A 17,046-nucleotide genomic window follows, 5' to 3' on the forward strand; every position below is an offset into this window, starting at 1 on the left:
CTGTACCTGTGTGCAAAGCCCAGGTGTGCAGGGGGCTGTGTGCAGGGACAGGCACTGTACCTGTGTGCAAAGCCCAGGTGTGCAGGGACAGGCACTGTACCTGTGTGCAAAGCCCAGCTGTGCAGGAGGCTGTGTCAGCCTCCTTGGAAGGGCTGGGCTTGCTGTGTGTGAACCTCCTGATGTGTGATGCCAGGGAGGGTGGGTAGGTGGGCAGGGTACAAAATCTGCTGAAAAAAATTCTTCCTTTCACCAGATTAAACTCTTCTTGCAGAGCTCCTGTGCGTCTTCCCTCCTACTTGAAATTATAAATATGTTTTTTCAGTGAGTTAGTGAAAAATTCAAGCTTTCTACTGTAAAGACCCCAGCTTCAAACCAAGCCCTGTGAGATGTACATGTGGCAGTTGATTTAGCTTCATTGGGCTGCTGTGGTTGGTAAAAATGTATTGAGATGCTTCCAAGATGCTAAAGAAACATAAATGATTGCTGTTAGGCTAATTTATTACTATTTAGCAGAGAACAAATACATTTTTAAAGGGGTAATGGCAAATTAAAATTCCTGTTAGGCAAATTTGCTTATCTAGTACTTAGTAAAAAGTTTGGCTTAGATCCTACAGTCTCTTAAATGCACACACGACCTTATGCAAGTGTGTAGGCCCAAATAAATCTTAAATCTTTGTGGGATCAAGAGCATGGATATTAAATAGGAAGCCCCCACCAAATTAGTTTTTTGCTCTTGGCACTGCTAGTCTGCTGCTTACTCACTGCATTTGCTTGGAAAATGATAGTCAAAGAGGTCTGTTTTACTGCTGTTTCTAGTTAGTGTGAAATCATTGCCCTCAACACTGGTTTTAGTGAGTGTGGTATTGATCCCACCTCTGATCTGCAGCACTGGGCATCAGCAGCCAGAAGGACACGGGCAGTGCTGGGTCAGCTGGGCTGTGCTCTCCCTTGGAAGTGCTCTGGGGAACTGCAGGATGTGATGCTGTGCCCTCAGTTACACGAGGAAGGATTTGGGGAGCTGGCTGCTGCCGTCCAGCACAGGTGGGCTGTGCAGCCCAAGGCAGGATTCACTAATGAAAGGTTATCCTGAAAATTCTTTTCTTGGGCTGCTGGATGAGCACAGTAACCTGCTTCAGCTGCTTCTTGACTTACCTGTCACAGCTGTGCAGCAGCTACAGCTCCTCTTCTGCTCTGTGTCGTTTCCACATCCACAATGATTGAACTAAAAGGGTGAGAATTTTGGTGAGGCCATGGCACAGGTTGCCCAGGGAAGATGTGGCTGCCCTATCCCTGGAAGTGTTTAAGGCCGAGTTAGAGGGTGCTTGGAGCAACCTGATGAAGGCATCCCTGCCTGTGGTAGGGCATGTGAAATGATAGGATCTTGAAGGTCTCTTCCAATGCAAACCAGTCTGGGATTCTATGATTCTAATTAGTAGAAATTGGTCTTGCTTTCATTCAAGTTCTAGTTTGTACTGCAAATCAAAGCAATTGCCTTTCTGCACTCCTGAACTGGAGACTGGCATTTATTTTGTTAGCTACAGTTCTTCATGTGTTCTGGTGCAGATAATGGAACATGCAAACATGGTTTGCAGTTCAATTGTGAGCAGGCTGCTTCTTGGGATGGGATGTCACAGAGCCCCTGCAAGGGTCTGGCTGAGGTGTGTTGTGGCAGAGAGGCACCCCAGAAGTCAGCACAGCTCTGTGCAGGCGTGAGCAGTGCAAAGCTGGAGTACTGCTGGGTTGGTAATCCTGAACCAGGGAGCACATCTGGAAGTGTTTGAGCAGGGATGTGTGCCTGAGGCAGTTTGTTGTGAAGGCAGCTTGAGAAGGCCTGGCATGCTTGCCTTGGTTCCACTGAAAGCTGGTAGCTGCACCAGCACAGACAGCTGCACATGAGGGCAGGAATGAGCTGCTGGAGGGGCTGTGATTGAGCAGGAGGTTGTGGGGGGATTCCAGTGGGCTTTGCATGGCCAGAAGTGGTATGGTCTGCACCGGCGCCCTGGGATTTGTCGCCTGTGGCTGGCAAGAGCTGACATCTGCTGAGACCTTTCAGGTGATATCTGGCCTAAAAACCAAACGTGTAGAGCAGTTCTTATTTCCATTGATTGGAATATGAAGTTGTGGGGGCAGTGTGAATAAATGCTCACCTGAACCAGCCTGTGCTCTCATCGTGGTCACCAGCAGATTGCTTTTCTCCAGTGAGCCTCATTCCTTGCAGATCTTGGTGCACCTGTCCCACACCAGGTGACAGTCTGAGGCAAGGTCTGTGTAAGAAATCGTGCCAATACAACAGCTCTGCCCTGCCCACATGGCTGTGGAGGCTGCTCCCCTAAGATGGGTGCTTACCAGCTCTTCATTAGCAGTTGACTTGATGAGGAAGGCCCAGAGGGAGCCAGAGGCAATTCTCGCCCCAGGCACCCACGGTTTTGTGCCTGCTCTGACCATATCACAGATTTGAGATGGGTAGTGCATGTTCTGGTTGGAAATGACATGTGCTATAATTCCTGTAGCAAAAATATACTTGTGAATGTGTTCCTCAGAAAAAGTGGTGAGTTCAGATGATGACGGCTTTCAAAAATCCTTCCTCACTACTGGTACAATGGCTTCTATTTATGTGAAAGTACAGCTTCTGTGAGGACCTTAAATTTGAGAGGAGTTTGGATTTTTTGGCAGAGAGATGAATTTCTGATAGTCAAAACACTTTGTTTCAGATCTATGAAGAAGTTCTAAATTACTTTTTTTGTCCAGGTTTCCCTGGAACTACTCTGTTCTCTTGGATATGACATTGTTTGGGGAAATACTTGGATGTTTTGATACACAAATGTTTTTCAGTTGGGAACAGCCTGAGGTGTTTTTGGGAAGGAAAGCATACTCATTCAGCAGTCAAGGATTAATACAGCTCTGCCTGCATCCCTCTTCTCTGCCAACCAGTCACTGCCTTCCAATTCCACAGCAGTGGTCATCCAGGCAAGGCAAAAAAAATAACATGTGAAGTGACCCACTGCAGAGTGTAACTACTGAAATCCAAGGGAATTGGCCTCAGCTTCCGCAGTGTGATTCTTACCTGGCTGCAGAGATGCTGGGTGGCCCCTCATGGCCCTGGTCGTGTAAGGACTGTGCCTTAAATTTCAGTGCACTGTAACTGAATGTGATAAAAGTCAAACCAAGAGGTATTTTAATGCACAAGTAACAGCTTTCTATGAAAGGGAATCACTCTTTCTGCTTTTAGTGAGCAAGTGTCATTGCAAGTGTCTTTGTGATGCTTTTGTTGTGACAGATCTACTGGGCAAATATACTTCAAAACAGACTTTTCTCTGCTATGGGCAGCTGTTAGCCTTGGTGTGCAGGGCAGCAGAGAGAGCTCTAGTGGGGAGAGCAGGAGGCTGTTGGTGTCTGTGTCCTTGCCAGGCTGGTGGGGTGGGTTGTTTTCCGGGATGTGGGAGCGAGGTAGGTGTGAGTCATGCCTTGCCCTTGTCATTCCCTTGTTTCCTGAGCCATGCTCGCTCATCTTTCTGAGCACAGGATGTGGTTGGCTTTATTTGGAATGTTACAAGCATCCCTGTCTGAGTTAATTGACCAAGACAAATTTTGTTAAAAAACCTTGACATTAATAATGTGAAATAAGAGCTGGGAGGTAAAATACACACTCTCTAGACAAGCATTAGCAGTAACCCCACCCTTCCAGACTCCTCCTGAGGTACTGTGGCAGAGAGCTTAGGTCAGTTAGTTTTAAAATTAACTTCTAGTCCTCAAGGCAGCCTTTAAATAGAGTATTTGAGCTGTGACTATTGCTAGTCTTTTTTGGCTGTGTAAGGGAGAGGTTGGAAGAGTGTAAACCCAGAGAAATCCGTAACTGCTGGTGACTGGTCTAATGACTGATCGTGGGCAGACCCTTCATCTCAAACCCCCTGGGCCCTGCAAGCCGAGCTGGGATGTGGTGCACTAGTTAGCACCAGGAATGGGAATACTCCTCTCTTCCCAGGGAGAGTCTCCACGTGCTGTTAGTCTGCCCTTTGCAGCTTGGATCCATCAAGGCCTTGCTGTGATGATACAATCCAAGTGGATGTTGTTCCTGCTTCTCACCCTTCTCTGGGCAGGGGTGTGCTGGTGTAGCATGTGTGGGACCCACGGATACTGCTTTGGGTACCAAACGTGTACTGGTAAGCTGCATCAGTCCATCTGAGAGGTGCAGAGCTGTTCCCTTCTCTTGGAACAGTGGGCTAGGCCCAAGAGATACGCAGGGTCCTTGCCTGAGATAATTTTAAGGTGGAAAAATGAATCAGGTATAAAGGGAAAAAACAGTACGAGATACTCTGAATGCCTGGGAAACAAGGTGAGAATGCTGAAAAAAACACCTGTTTCTTGGCTGGGGCAGTGATGGGACAGTCTAAGTGAAATAAATGGGCAGGAGATCTTTCTCCTTTTTAATGCCTGTATGAAGAAGAATCAGCTCAGGTGGGGAGAAGTCGATGGGTCGCGCCCACGCTGCCACTGCTCCCAGGCGTGGCGCGGAGGAGGAGGAGGGTGATGCAGCTTTGTCCTGGTCTGCAGGCAGAGCTGGGGATTCCGTCCTCACGGGAGAGCAGCAGATTCCTGCTTTTTTGTCTAACACCCCGGGGCGTCTCTTTAATCAACATCTTTTCAGGTTAGGGTGAGAAGCAAAAAGGATCCAAGCAGGTATGGGACTACGCTCCCATCCTTAGACGTCACTTAGGTCACTTGTTGGCTCGTGATTTTAGGGGTTTTTCTTGTAAAAACTGTAAAAATTCGGGGCGCAATGCATTTCTCATCTGCATACTGGCTCTGATGTCACTGCTATTCTGGGTCTGTCCCCATGTCCCTCCCTGGCAAGCGGCCAGCATCAGGGAAACAATGGTTAATCACCAGCCATTAACAGGTAATTGAGGAGCTCCTCTCCGGCAGCGAAACCAAAGAGGTCTGACTGGTCTGACTTGTTTCTAACTCTGAAACTCAAAAAAAACCCCAAAAAACCAAAAAAAACCAAAAAAACCCAACTTTCTATTCATAACATAAGCAGCAAGGACACAGTGTGTCCTGTGTCAAAGCAGGCAGCATTCTTTTGCCTCTTCACCTTCCCTTCCTGTGGGGAGGAATCTCCAACACGACTGTGGCTGCTGTGCTGCAAATCGTACTTTTCTCCAAGGAAGCAAAGCTAACCCTGTTCCTGTTTCTGACCCAAATAGGACTTTGTGCTGAAAAGATACTCCAGAGGCTATCAGGGCAGCAGCAAAAGCAACATCTTCCTTTGCCCCTAGCAGCAGGCAGAAGCTCAGTGGTCGGGATAGCTCCAGCCCGGAGTCCCGGCGCTGTCCTGGCTCCTCCCGGGACGCTGCTCTCTCCCCTGGCCTCCCCGGTGCCGGTGATCCATCAGCTCGGTCTGTGCCCCAGTGGCAGGGCTGCAGCATCTGATCGATACCAACCAGCCTTGCCACGGAATCAGTCACTCGTGGCCAGCTCATTACTGCTGCCGAGCCGCTCGCCTGCAGCAGCCCCTTAATAGCCCTGCTCGGCTGCTGCCGAGGCGCAGCAAAAGTGTTTGGCTGCCTTATTTACATGCAGCATTTCACCAGTGCCTCCTTCCCTCGCTTGCAGCTTGCCATCTGCTCCGGAGCCTCAGAGGAGACACAGGCTGCAGAGTGGGGACAGGAGCAGTCGTGCCTGTGCTTTGTCTCTACGGTGACTGAGTGCTCTCCCTTGTGAGGGAGGGGGCTGGTCCCAGGCCTGCCCAATTCAGGCCTTATCTGCTAAAAATCTTTCTTCGTCCAGAAAATTTTGGTGGTGTGCTTGGCTTTTTTTCTGGCTTTGAAGCTGATTTTACTTACAGCTGTTTTAATCTGCTGTGTGTTTCTCGTCTTGTCACTGTGTTTGCAGTCTCCAAGGGGTGGCAGAGGCTTAGAATACTCTTCCTAGACAGCAGCTTTAAAATGGCAATTTATTATTTATAAATTAGGGGGTGGATGAGGTCTGGGAGTCGAGTTCCTGTGAGTCTATTAGCTGGGCAGGTTGTGCCCTGTGTCACTGCAAAGATGCTTTCCTCTATATCAGCAGCAAAGTCTTAGACTTGACTCCTGACCTTGGTCATGAGCCATTAATGATCTCTGAAGGAAGAAATGCACTGACATGTGCACTTTGGGGGATATTTGGTACATCTGCTAGCATGCCATTGATTTCCATGAGCAAACTCACGAGGACAGGTTTCTTTTTAGATAGCTTTTTTAAACTGGAGTCCAATTCTTAAACAGGAGATTCTCTGATTTTCCTAGGAAACAATTTCACCCTGGGGAGCGAGGATGTGGAGGGTGGCAAGAAATGAGGTGTGTCTGTATCAGCAGGGCTGGAGAAGCAGCTGCACCTCTTGGTTGTGGGGCACTATCAGGGACCTCTTCTCTTCTCTTCTTCCTCATGCAGTCTCTTACAAGGCAGTGTCACAGGCCAAGCCAGCTGTGGCAGATGACCCAGACAGAGCAGTATGGGTGTGTTTGCTGCTTTTCTGGCGGTTGTGGTTGTTGTGATCCTCATTTGTGGTGTGGGAAGCCCAATCTCCAGCACTTCAGTGGCACAGAATTGAGGTTCAGCTGTGCCCTCAAACTCCCTACATGAGCACTGAGGGTCAGACCAATGTATGTGCCATGGCTGCCAAATAAAGTTGAGGTTTTTGTGACTCTTAACTAGTTCACTAAACTACTTCAAGTGATTGTCCTGTTTCTTTCCTGATTAGGGAAAAAATCTTTAAATGCATGAGACTATTCTTAGATGTTTGGGGAGGAACCAACAGTGCTGTAGAGTGAGTTGTGCTAAAGGTATCTTTAACTGGAATGAAGACAGGAAGGTTTGCTCCAGGAAGCTTATGGGCAAGGAATGTTTTCTAATCTTGTGTTTAGAACCACTATCTTAGGGGCTCTGTTTATTTTTGGTGGTGAGAAAGAAATGAGTGGTTTAATTGCCTTATTTCGGTGTTTTGTGGTTTAACCCCAGCCAGCAAGCAACCAGTGCAAGCAGTGTTTTGAGTGCTGAGGTGCCCTGGCCAAGGGTTTAATGCCAGGGAGGGAGAGGCCCTTTGCCCAGATCCTGAGCTTGGTGGGGATTGGAAATTGGAGAAGGCTGGCAGCTAAGTGTTTTCCTTCTTGTCAGGGTTTGTGGTCAGGCAGCTGGCAGACTCTGGGAGCTTGATCTTCATAAAGGATCAGGAGCAGATTTCTCCCTTATGGTGGGGAGAGCCCTTGCCAGCAGCACTCTGTGCACACCATGGACATGAGGCGCCTGACTCGGTGAAGGGAGGTTTTTGTGGCCATGCCTTCCCACATGGGGGTAGATACAGTGCTCCTGGGAAAGCTGGGACTCTTGGGGTGTCAGGCAGCACTGCCAGCTCTGGGGATTGCTGCTTGTCTGGGACAAAGACCTGGCTTGTGCAGAGGCCATGCTCGCCCGGCTCTCTCGGCAGAGCCTTGGAGCTGGGAGTGCTCCCACCGAGGAGAGGCTGCAGTGGGAAGCTGTACCCTGTTAGTTTACAGGATTACAGAGAGGATTATAGAGGGGACACTCTGAATGCTGCAATCACAGGAGCATTCAGTCAGCATTTGTGCTTCCTGCCAGGGCAGTCATTGAGGAGTGAGGCGGTCGAAGGAGATGGGGCTGAGCACAGTGCCCTGAACCTGCCTTGATCCTCTTCTCTTACCTGTCTGCCCTGCCCTGAAGGACTCTCTCTCTCATCAGTTGCTAATGAAGGAGAGTTTTGTGTTTCAGAGTAAGATTTGTAGGCCTCTGTTTCCCCTCTTGATTTCAAGAGCTGGATATATGGTTTCACAGGCAAGGACTTTGTGCTGGCTTCTTTTGTGTACAAATGTTGCTCCAGAGACTTGGAGGACAAAGGCAGCCTGCAGTGGCTTTGCAAACCAACTTCTGTGCAGCAAAGACTGTCTGCAGTGAACCAAAGCTATTTATTGTGTTTCTTTCCAAAAAGTTTCCCCCATCCAAGTTTGAATTAATTTTCTTTTATGTGGGAAAAGTTGGAGCTTTTCTGTGGGGTGAAGTAAAAATAGATAATTTTGACTTGCTGCATCTTGCATCCTGGAATTTGCTCCCTTTGGAAAGGTTGTTGGGAAAACAAAACACCCCTTCTTGGCTGGCTGAATGGCATGAAGATGGAAGGGCTGGGCTGGGTGGAGAGAAGGCCAGGCTAACAAATCCCCTTGCTTCCCTGGAGACCAGCTGAAGTTTGGCCAGCTGAAGTGTTCTGGGAATGCCAACAACCTCATTAGTGGGCAGCAATGGGTGGAGCACGTTGGAATATCTATATGTATTTTATTTTTTTATTCCAGGGTCAGAAATGAAACAATCAGGTTATTAGGCTTCTAATCTTCGTGGTGCAAACAGATGGACTGCTACATCCTTACCTGCAGGCTGGGCACTCTGGATCAAGTGGGTTGCAGCAGCACAGATAACTCAGCACTGGGGATGGTGCTCTTGTCACTGAGGCTGGGGAGGTCCATGCAGTCCTGGGAGCCACGACATCAAGGTCTGGGAGCTGCCTCGTCCATCTCCTCCTCAGCCAGACCTCAGCTCCCTCCGCTGCAGTAATCCAGATGCAATCAATCTGGCACTTTCAAATATTTATGAATCATTGATGGATTTTTGTGAAGTTTGAAGTTGTAGCTTTCATGGAATTTGGTTTAATTAGCTGGAAAGTCAATATTTTCACTGCGCCGTGGCTGAACAGCATTAATTCCAGCCCAGGCAGCAGCAATAACAGCACCGCAGTGCTAATGGCTCTCTGCCTGTCCTGGCTGGTGTTTAGGTAGTCTGGGATGAGCTTGGAGCATGTGGAGGAGCCTTAGAGAGGTGATAATAAAGCAATACAGCTCATGGTGAAAATTGGCAGAGGCAGGTAAAGAAAAGGTCTACAGCAATGTTTGAGAGTCTGCAGAGTGAGGTGTTGAGGCTGCCTTTCTTCATAAGTCATCTGTTCCAACACATCCAAACAAGGTGGATTGCTTCTACCACAGCTCCCATTAACTTGTCGTAAAAGGATAAGGCACCTTCAGCAGAATGAATCAGAACCTCATGGGACCAGACCTTTATTCTTTTTAGCTGATGCAAATAGGAATTTGATAGGTGAGCCAAGTTTTTCTTGTCTTTACAGATGAGGGAGCGAAGCCATAGGGGAATTGTTTGAGCTCAGAAGAGACACAGACACTATATCTTTCTGTCACTTCATGCCATGATAGTCATTGCTTGCACTGGGGAGCCCACCTCTCCTTTCCATGTCTCTAATACCTGTCCTGTTCCAAATAACCTGTCCCAGTCAGGGACCCAACAACTCCTATGCTAATTTGATATGACTGAACAGGCTGACTGAGAATTTATAAGCTCCTCACTATTAGTGTGGGCTGCAGACAGAGCTTCCTGTGCTCTGAGGATGTCTATCTGAGAGATTTGAGTTGTGCATGACAGTGAATGTGTCTGCATCTGTCAGGGTCTGGATGTTTCAGTGTCATCCCAGGGGTTAAGTGCCTGCAGTGGAAAGCCATGTTCTAGGATATTTCTTTTAAATCCACGTCATGGTGCATTTCTGTCACACCAGGAGCACAAAGAAATGCAGTGGTTTGCAGCAGGAGATGTCTGATAACCTGTGCTCCCTGGGCAGCAACAGCTCAGCAGGGACTGAGGAGGTTCTGCTGCATATGGATGGGATCAGCCCTCGGGGTTCTGTGGCAGTCTGTGCTGTTCCATGCTGACTCCATCCTGGGAAAGCCTTGCCTCTGCTGCTGAGGCCACGGGGACATGAGAGCCAAGGCCTTGGATCAGATTTCTCCTGATCTCTGGATCAGGACCTGGGAGGCAGCTGCCCAGCGCAGTGTGGAAATGGGATTACAGGGCACTCGGGGTGCAGAGCATATTTCGGATAGAGCCCTTTACACACTGCAGGGCTGTCAGATTGCTGTGGTCGTGCTGAGAGGTGGCAAAAGGCACGAATAGCTGTGGCTGTGCGGCTGTTCTCAGCGGGAATGAGCTGACACGCTGGTGTTAATAGTGTGGGTCACAGGTGTCTGACGGGGCTTAATGGCAGCAAGGGGTGTGAGGAAGGCAAGAACTGAACTGACTGTGCCAGTGGCACGCTAACCCTGCCTTCCAGTGCTCAGGGCCATTTTTGAGGAGAATTTACATAGCCTGTATCTTCCATTCAGTTTTCCCAGCTGATCTTTTGTAAATCCTAGAGCACCCTTGTGGTGTTGGCATCTGTGAGAATAACAAAAGCATGACAATCCTGCTTTAAACTTCACAGGCTTTTTGGCAATGCTAATGATGCCCAGTCTCTTCTGAAGGAAGAGATGCAATGGCAGGCTGTGGAGCCTCACCAGCCTGTGCCAAGGTTGTCAGTGCTGTGAGCCTTCAGTCTGAAGGAAAGCGTACAGATGTGTACGTGCATAGCCCATCCTTCAGGAGAGAAACCACAATAAGTACTGGTGGGAGATATGGCAGATCCTCACAGACTGATGCTGACACAGAGGTGCTAATGCCTTGCTTTTACACCTTGATCTTGCTGCTGTCTTTTGTGGTGGGTAATAAATACAAGCCACTTCATCCACTTTGTCTCTTCTTTGGACCTTTCTTTAAATTTCATCAAGTTCCTGATGCATGGATTGTCTTGACCTCACCGTGAAAATACCTGCCCTGGGATTACCCTGAGCCTCACTATAATTTCTGCTGCAATGCTTTATTTCAGTCTTCATTTTGGAGGGATAAGACTGCATTCAGTCATACTCCACATGGTGCTAAAAGCCTGTGGTCTGGGTGATGCTCCAGTGGAGAGCGTTTTGCCAGCTGACTGTGTACTTCTGAACCTGAAGTGCCTTCCTTGACATGATTCTCCTGCTAGCATTTCAAATGTTTGCTTCCAATTCTGGGTTCTTGGAGGGCTTGGCAAAACGTGTCCGTGGGAGACGTCCATGTGGGGAGCATGGTGCAAGGATTCCCCCCATGACATGTGGGGGAAGTGTCTCTGTAGCAAGGCAGCTGCGGGGGACAGTGCCATCGAGTTCTCTGCCATAGCTGTGGGATCCTGTTCCCATTAGTCACCTCCACAGGAGCCAGATCAATCCCCTGCTACTTTGCAGTCTTCCCTGCAATTGCTGCCAAAGGAAAAGAAATGTCACTTATTTGGAAACTCTGCTTTCTTATTCTGGCAGTGGATGAACTTTCCTGGAACATCAGAGTTCCCAGGGCTTCAAGGTCAACTTCCCCACCAGCTCACATTGAGACAAACCAAATGTGCAGCCAAAGTGAAAGCCCAAGGATCATGTGGAGAATGGCTGCAAGCATATCTTCCCTAAAGGGTAAAAATGTAGCTCATTGCAGGGGCTTGGCCATGATTTTCCATAAAAAGGCCACATCTGGAAATGCCTTATTATTCTTGTGGAGCAGTTGTGCTTTGCTTGCTTCTGGTGGCAACTGGAGATGGGAAGTCCTTGTCTTGCAGAGTCTGTGGTGTGAATTGTCACAGGGAAAGAGGAGGGACACTTGACAGCAGAACTGGGTGCAGCTGGTTATGGGGGGCTCGGGCAGGCAGTTGGCACAACTCTGTGAAGCGTGCACGGTGTCGGGTGCAGCCTCCGCTGGGCTGTCATGATTAGCATGATGTGCTGCTGGCACAGCAACGCCTTCCCTGCTGGAGCAAGAGGCACTCAGTGTGCCAGTTGCAACGAGGTGACAGTGATGCAGGAGATAAAGAGCAGCCTGGGAGTGGGAATTCTTGTTTTCTGATCCTGTTCTGGGCCTTTGAGCTTGATACTTATTCTGCTTGCACGCTGCTAGGGAAGAGATCCCTGATGCCTGCCTAATGCAACATGCCTTGAACCCTACATGGCACTGTCATAGGGTTAAGGGCAAGAGGTCTCAGTTCCTTACAGCATCAGTAACCCTTGATATGCAAGAGTGGTGAAGCAAAACCCTGAAAACTTGTTTTTTCTATTTGGACATTTGTTCTTGGACAGCTGATTATTCCTGCTGGAGAGAAAAACATGGCCCTTGTATCTGCCCTGGAAAAAAAGAAGAAGATTTCTTAAGATACCAGTATTTTCTAATCCTGTCTTCTAAAACAACCTGCCAGTTCTTCCCACCTCCATGCTACCTGTGAATTTAATGAGTTTTCTTTTTGCTCCTTCATCCAGCTCTGTAGCAAAAGCTCTGAAGAAGGCAGATGTGTGACAGGTTCCTACAAAATCCTGTTTGTTGATATGCTCTGCCTTTGTAGCAGAGAAGAGTGCTGATATCTGCTCTTTACATATGGCTCTCTGAGCAGTTTTGTGCCTGCCCTGTCACAGTTTCTCTTCAGACCCCATTCCCCTGGCTGTGGGAGTGGCAGCCTGGGCACTGTCAGAAGCTTTCCTGGAGTGGAGGTGTCTGACAGGGAGAGCTGTGCCCAAAGCCTGTTAGGAGGGAGATAGATGGGAGCGATGTGATTTGCTCTTGACAAATCCATATTGGCTGCAACTCATCTCCTTGTTATCTCATTGATTTTTGGAGGGCTTGGAATTGGGTCTTTGAGGAAACAGGGCAGCGTGTGTGAAGGTGCAAGAGCTTCCTCTCTGCAGTGCTGTGTTGTGTTGGCCACTGCTCTTGGAGTGTTTCTCCTGTATCCCAGATGGCTTTTTGCTCCTCAGCACCCCGTGGTGATGGGGTGGGTGATTGTCTCTGTCTCCCCCAGTGGTGTTTTGTCACACCTTTGTGGCTTGATGGCACAGTGGCCATGGATGTGGCCCTGCCACAGGCTTCCAGAGGTCTTGCTTTTCTTCCTTCCTTTGGAAGACTGGTCTGGGATTGAGTCCCCTCTTGCTCACAACATGCCTGGTTGTCTGCTTGGGAGCACCAACAGTGTTCAATCCCCAGATCATCCCACCTACAACATCCCTTGGGGTGCTGACCAGCTGTGCCAAGGGGAAGGTGAGCTTGTTTGTGCTGCTGTAGCAGCAGTTCATTTCTCCTGTGTTAAAGATGCTGCTTTCCCCTGTCCCTCATGAAGAGCCTTGGTTATGGAAAGGCAGGATGAGGCATGATTTCCTTCATCCCTTTTGTCTGAGTTCCCAGCAAAGCCATTATGGTGCCAGAAAGTGACTCCTGACAGTGCCAGCAAAAATGGCAGCACCCATTCCTGTCCATTTGGAGGAAAGTCTAGCTAAGATAGGTTATTTACTTACTCTTCTGTGGCTGCTGTGGGATCTTATGTGTGGTTCTGGGTGAGATTCCCAAGGAGGGGATCTGCTGAAGGCTTGAGGGGCTGAACCCAAAGGCCATTGCTGGCTCTGGACTGTTGTAGGGAGGGGATGGGGACACTTGTACATGATCAGCTGATGGGTGAGACCTGGTGGTGTCTGTGCTTTACCAGTCCTGGCCTCTCCAGGTCACAAAGCAGCAGAGGGATGCACAAAGCTAGCTTTGCTATGTGGGTGTTGATGGCATGAGGAGTGCTGGCAGGCAGTGGGGCCCATCTCTGAGAGCTGGAAGTGACACATGTCTCATCCAGGGCCGTGTGGGCAGCAGGGCCGAGGAGAAAGTCATTCCTCTGTATTTTAGAGTCTCAGAAATGTAGCTGAATCTGGGGCAAAACATCTGGGCTGTGCTTCCTCTTATGCTTTTTCATACCCATATCTGTGATTAGAAGCAAACGGTGCACTTGACTAGAAGCTCAAGCTATGTCTTCACACAGGTATCACCAGTGATTCCCCCAGAGATGGCTGAGGTGACCTGGCAGACTTCCCCTGCAATGGCGCTCAAAAGAAATGTCAGCAGGGTCACGGAAGCTTCCTGCTGTCCCCTGTGGGGGCAGTTTGTGGGCTTGGTCCCTGGGCTTGCTTGGCTGACACTCTTGGCTTCCCTCTCCTCCCTAGCCACTGGAGAACAAGCAGAAATTGTGCAGCTGCCAGCCACCAGGGAAGGAAGCACTGGAATACTTAAAAGGCAATTAATGTTTGCCACCACAGATCTAGCAGAGCATTGCTCTTTCCAGTTGCATTCCCTGCCTCTGGCCCCCTCACCACCTGCTGCATTTTGTGGGTTTTCTTTTATCAGTTGCTTTTCATTTTCACTTGAGCTGTCAGTGAGAGCTGAAGTTCAGATTAAGTTGCAGCTGAGATGTGCTTTGCTGGGGATTATGGGGCTGGCTGTGTGTGTTGCTGCCAGGTAGGGTAGGAAAAACAAAGCTTTTCAGCAGGTTCTGAGCAGGCAGAAGCCTCTGCTTTCCAGGCTGAAATGGTGCTCCCAGGCCCAGTCTGCACTGGTGAAACCAGTACTGCTTCCTTTATGGAACTGGTTGATTCAGTCTCAATAGGACACCTGGTCTGTGCTGAGCTCCTTGGTGAACTGGAGCCTCTGGGCTAGCCCAGAGAGCTGCCAGCACTGGTGGAGGCTCAGGCAGCACCTGGAGAAGAGCAGAGTCTGCTCCCACTGATGCATTTTGGTCTGATGCAGGTTCTAGGTGTAGTAGAGAGAAAAAAATGAGTCTTTGACATATATCTCAGCTTTATTTTTTTGTTTAGGGGTGTTCAATTTCTGTAATTGCTTGCTCCAGGAAACTCCCTGGCTATGTCTGTGAGAAGATGAGGCATCACCTGAAGCATAAAATGTGACTGTTTTGATCTGGGAGGGCCAGAATGGGCCAGAGCCATCCATGGATAGATGGCTTGGACACCAGGAAATGGACTTGTAGGGCTGGTCTGAATTCATGGACTGTACTGAGTTAAAATAACCAACACTGAACGGCTGGGTGTTTTTCCAAATGTTAAAAATATCCCAGATTCTTCATAAATCCAAGGGATGCAACCACAGTTGCCTAGCACAAGTGTGGATGACTGTCCTCCCTCAGAGCCTTGGTGGGAGTTGCAATACTTGTGCTGAATTGATATTTTAAGGACCCTTACAGAGCAAATTGCCTCAATCTTTAGTTGGGCAGCTGGGCTGGCCCCAGGTGAGATGCAGAGCGTGGTTCAGGGTGCCCTGCTCCTGCTGGTGACAGGGTGAACTGATCTCATTCTTTGCTCTCATAGGGCACAAAGTCCACTCCATTAACTTGCATGTGGCTGGTGCCACATGTTTTGGGCAGACTGCCATGTTTCCCAAAGAGTCCCAGAGACTTGTGAGAGCTTTGCCATTCCAGGGTAGCAGGCCCAGCTCTCAGGTTGCCCACCCCACTTTGCCCATCTCTGGGGCTCACTGTGGTGTTGTCAGGCCACAGCCCTGGGGTTTATGTTGCTGCTGTATGACAGGAGCACAGTGATGCTCTGCCTTAGCTCTTCCCTCATTTATGTTGTGTCACTGCAGCCTGTTGCTAGTGCCACTGGCATCCCCTCCCTCTGAGCCCTGGATGATGGAAGCCTGATTTCCATCCTGCCACCTCCAGGCCTTTCTTGCCTTGCTGCTGTCATTTCCCAGAGTCTCTCCCGGAGAAATCCACCAAGGAAGCCTGCTGTTGCTGGAAGGACTGCAATTTTCAGAGCTGTAATCTCCCACCTGCCCTGCTCTGAGCTCCCAGTGCCACAGGCATAGCCTTGCTTGCTGGGATGCACTTGGCAGGAATGCTGCACAGCTTAGCAGTGGCCAAGGTGATCTCTAAAAGCATCTGTGTGTTGTTGAGATAGCACTTATCTGTGGGGAGGGAGTGGAGGAGTGAGCAGGCCTGACCTCCAGAACACAAATGAGACTAAAACCTCATACCTGAATCTCTCAGATGATCTCTCAGATCTCCTTCCACCTACAGAAACATGCAAAAAAACAGTAAACATGATAGCCAGCTGCTAAAAGATGCTTGGTGGAAAGATTATTGTGCTAGTGGGGAGCAGTGCGAGGTAGTGTGGTGCTTGCAGCCACGAAGGATGCTATAAATTGGGTCCTGTGTGATGATGAGCCACTGTCACAACATATGGCAGCCAATGTGGGCTGTGAAGTCTGAGCCCCTCAGCGGGTGCCTGCTGCCACCCAAAATGGCTCACAGCCATCTGCTGGGACTGCTCCCACCTCCTGCTGGAGGCATGGCCTGAGCCTGTGTTTCCTGCTTGGAGCCTTCACAGAGCAGCTGCATCCTTCCCCTGGAAGGGTTTGGAAAGCTGGATGCCCAAATGTTTCATGTAAACCTGCATGTCAACAGCATGTCCACATATCCATGTGCTGGAGATATGGCAGATGCTTCCTGCCCTCCTGGAAGGGGTTGGGGTGCTACAGGTCCTGAGGGTTCATGTCCAGTCTGAAATTCTTCAAACAAGGCACAACAGTGAAAGTTTGTTTAAAATTCCCCATCTAATCTCCCCAGATGCTGGTGAGATAACAACACTTTTTGCGGGGTTACTCGGCAACGAAGAAATATTTGGGTCAAGTTGAGCTGTTTACATTCATCTTGGTTTATCCGTCTTGTAGGGAATGAAACAAGTTTCTTGTTAAATTTTTTCCTCTTCATTTTATTTTTATCTTGGTGCTTTGTATAAAAAGTATTCCATGTGAATCACGGATATTATGATTCCAGTCATGATGAAGGCCTTGTGACATCTCTCTGCTGTGGTGGTGGTACACAAGGGATGAGTAAGCTGCGCTCAGTGCCGTGAGACCCAGCCTGGTGTGCATCTCCTGCATTTCCTTGGCCTTCTAGTTTTGAATGGAGAAGCCCCAGATTGTGAACCTGTGTTGGAAATAGGAGTACATTTATCTCCTGTCTTCTAATGAGGTGCCCAGCGCCTCAGGGTTTCACACATGGTTCTCCAGTCTGTCTGTGAAAATGCTCTTGAGGGACCAGACCTGTTCTTTACACTCATATTATGTTTTTATGGACTCTTCACTTTCTGATTCAAAGTGAAAGTTCAAATAACAAAATGTCTTTCAGAAGTCAGTTTCTGATTTTTGTGTGATAACAAAGTCGTGAAAAAGAGACTTACCAAAGGATTGTTTGTGCTGTGTCTGCTCTTATGGAAGGCTTAGTTTTCTATGGGGATCCTAAAAACCATAATATGACTGAAGATTGTCCCATAGCTTTAGAAGAAATATCCT

The 17,046-nt window shown here is 48.8% G+C and overlaps 2 long non-coding RNA genes across 4 annotated transcripts in view; one reads left to right on the forward strand and one right to left on the reverse strand.

Moving 5' to 3' along the window:
- LOC135280610 (uncharacterized) overlaps positions 1-17,046 on the forward strand; it is a 70,476-nt gene that overhangs the window by 25,070 nt on the left and 28,360 nt on the right. The window contains exon 3 of one of the 3 annotated variants that reach the window (XR_010347483.1): positions 8,340-8,439. The exons of the other annotated variants lie outside the window; for them this stretch is intronic. This is a non-coding gene — a long non-coding RNA (uncharacterized LOC135280610). The remainder of the gene's footprint in view (positions 1-8,339; positions 8,440-17,046) is intronic. 3 annotated transcript variants of the gene reach the window in all.
- Positions 107-1,580, reverse strand: LOC135280613 (uncharacterized). The gene is made up of 3 exons (XR_010347493.1): positions 1,333-1,580; positions 1,153-1,222; positions 107-967 (listed from the first exon to the last, which is right to left on the reverse strand). It is a non-coding gene; the product is annotated as an uncharacterized LOC135280613 (long non-coding RNA).

Source organism: Passer domesticus, chromosome 14 (genome assembly GCF_036417665.1).
Source record: "Passer domesticus isolate bPasDom1 chromosome 14, bPasDom1.hap1, whole genome shotgun sequence".
Classification (NCBI taxonomy): Eukaryota; Metazoa; Chordata; class Aves; order Passeriformes; family Passeridae; genus Passer; species Passer domesticus.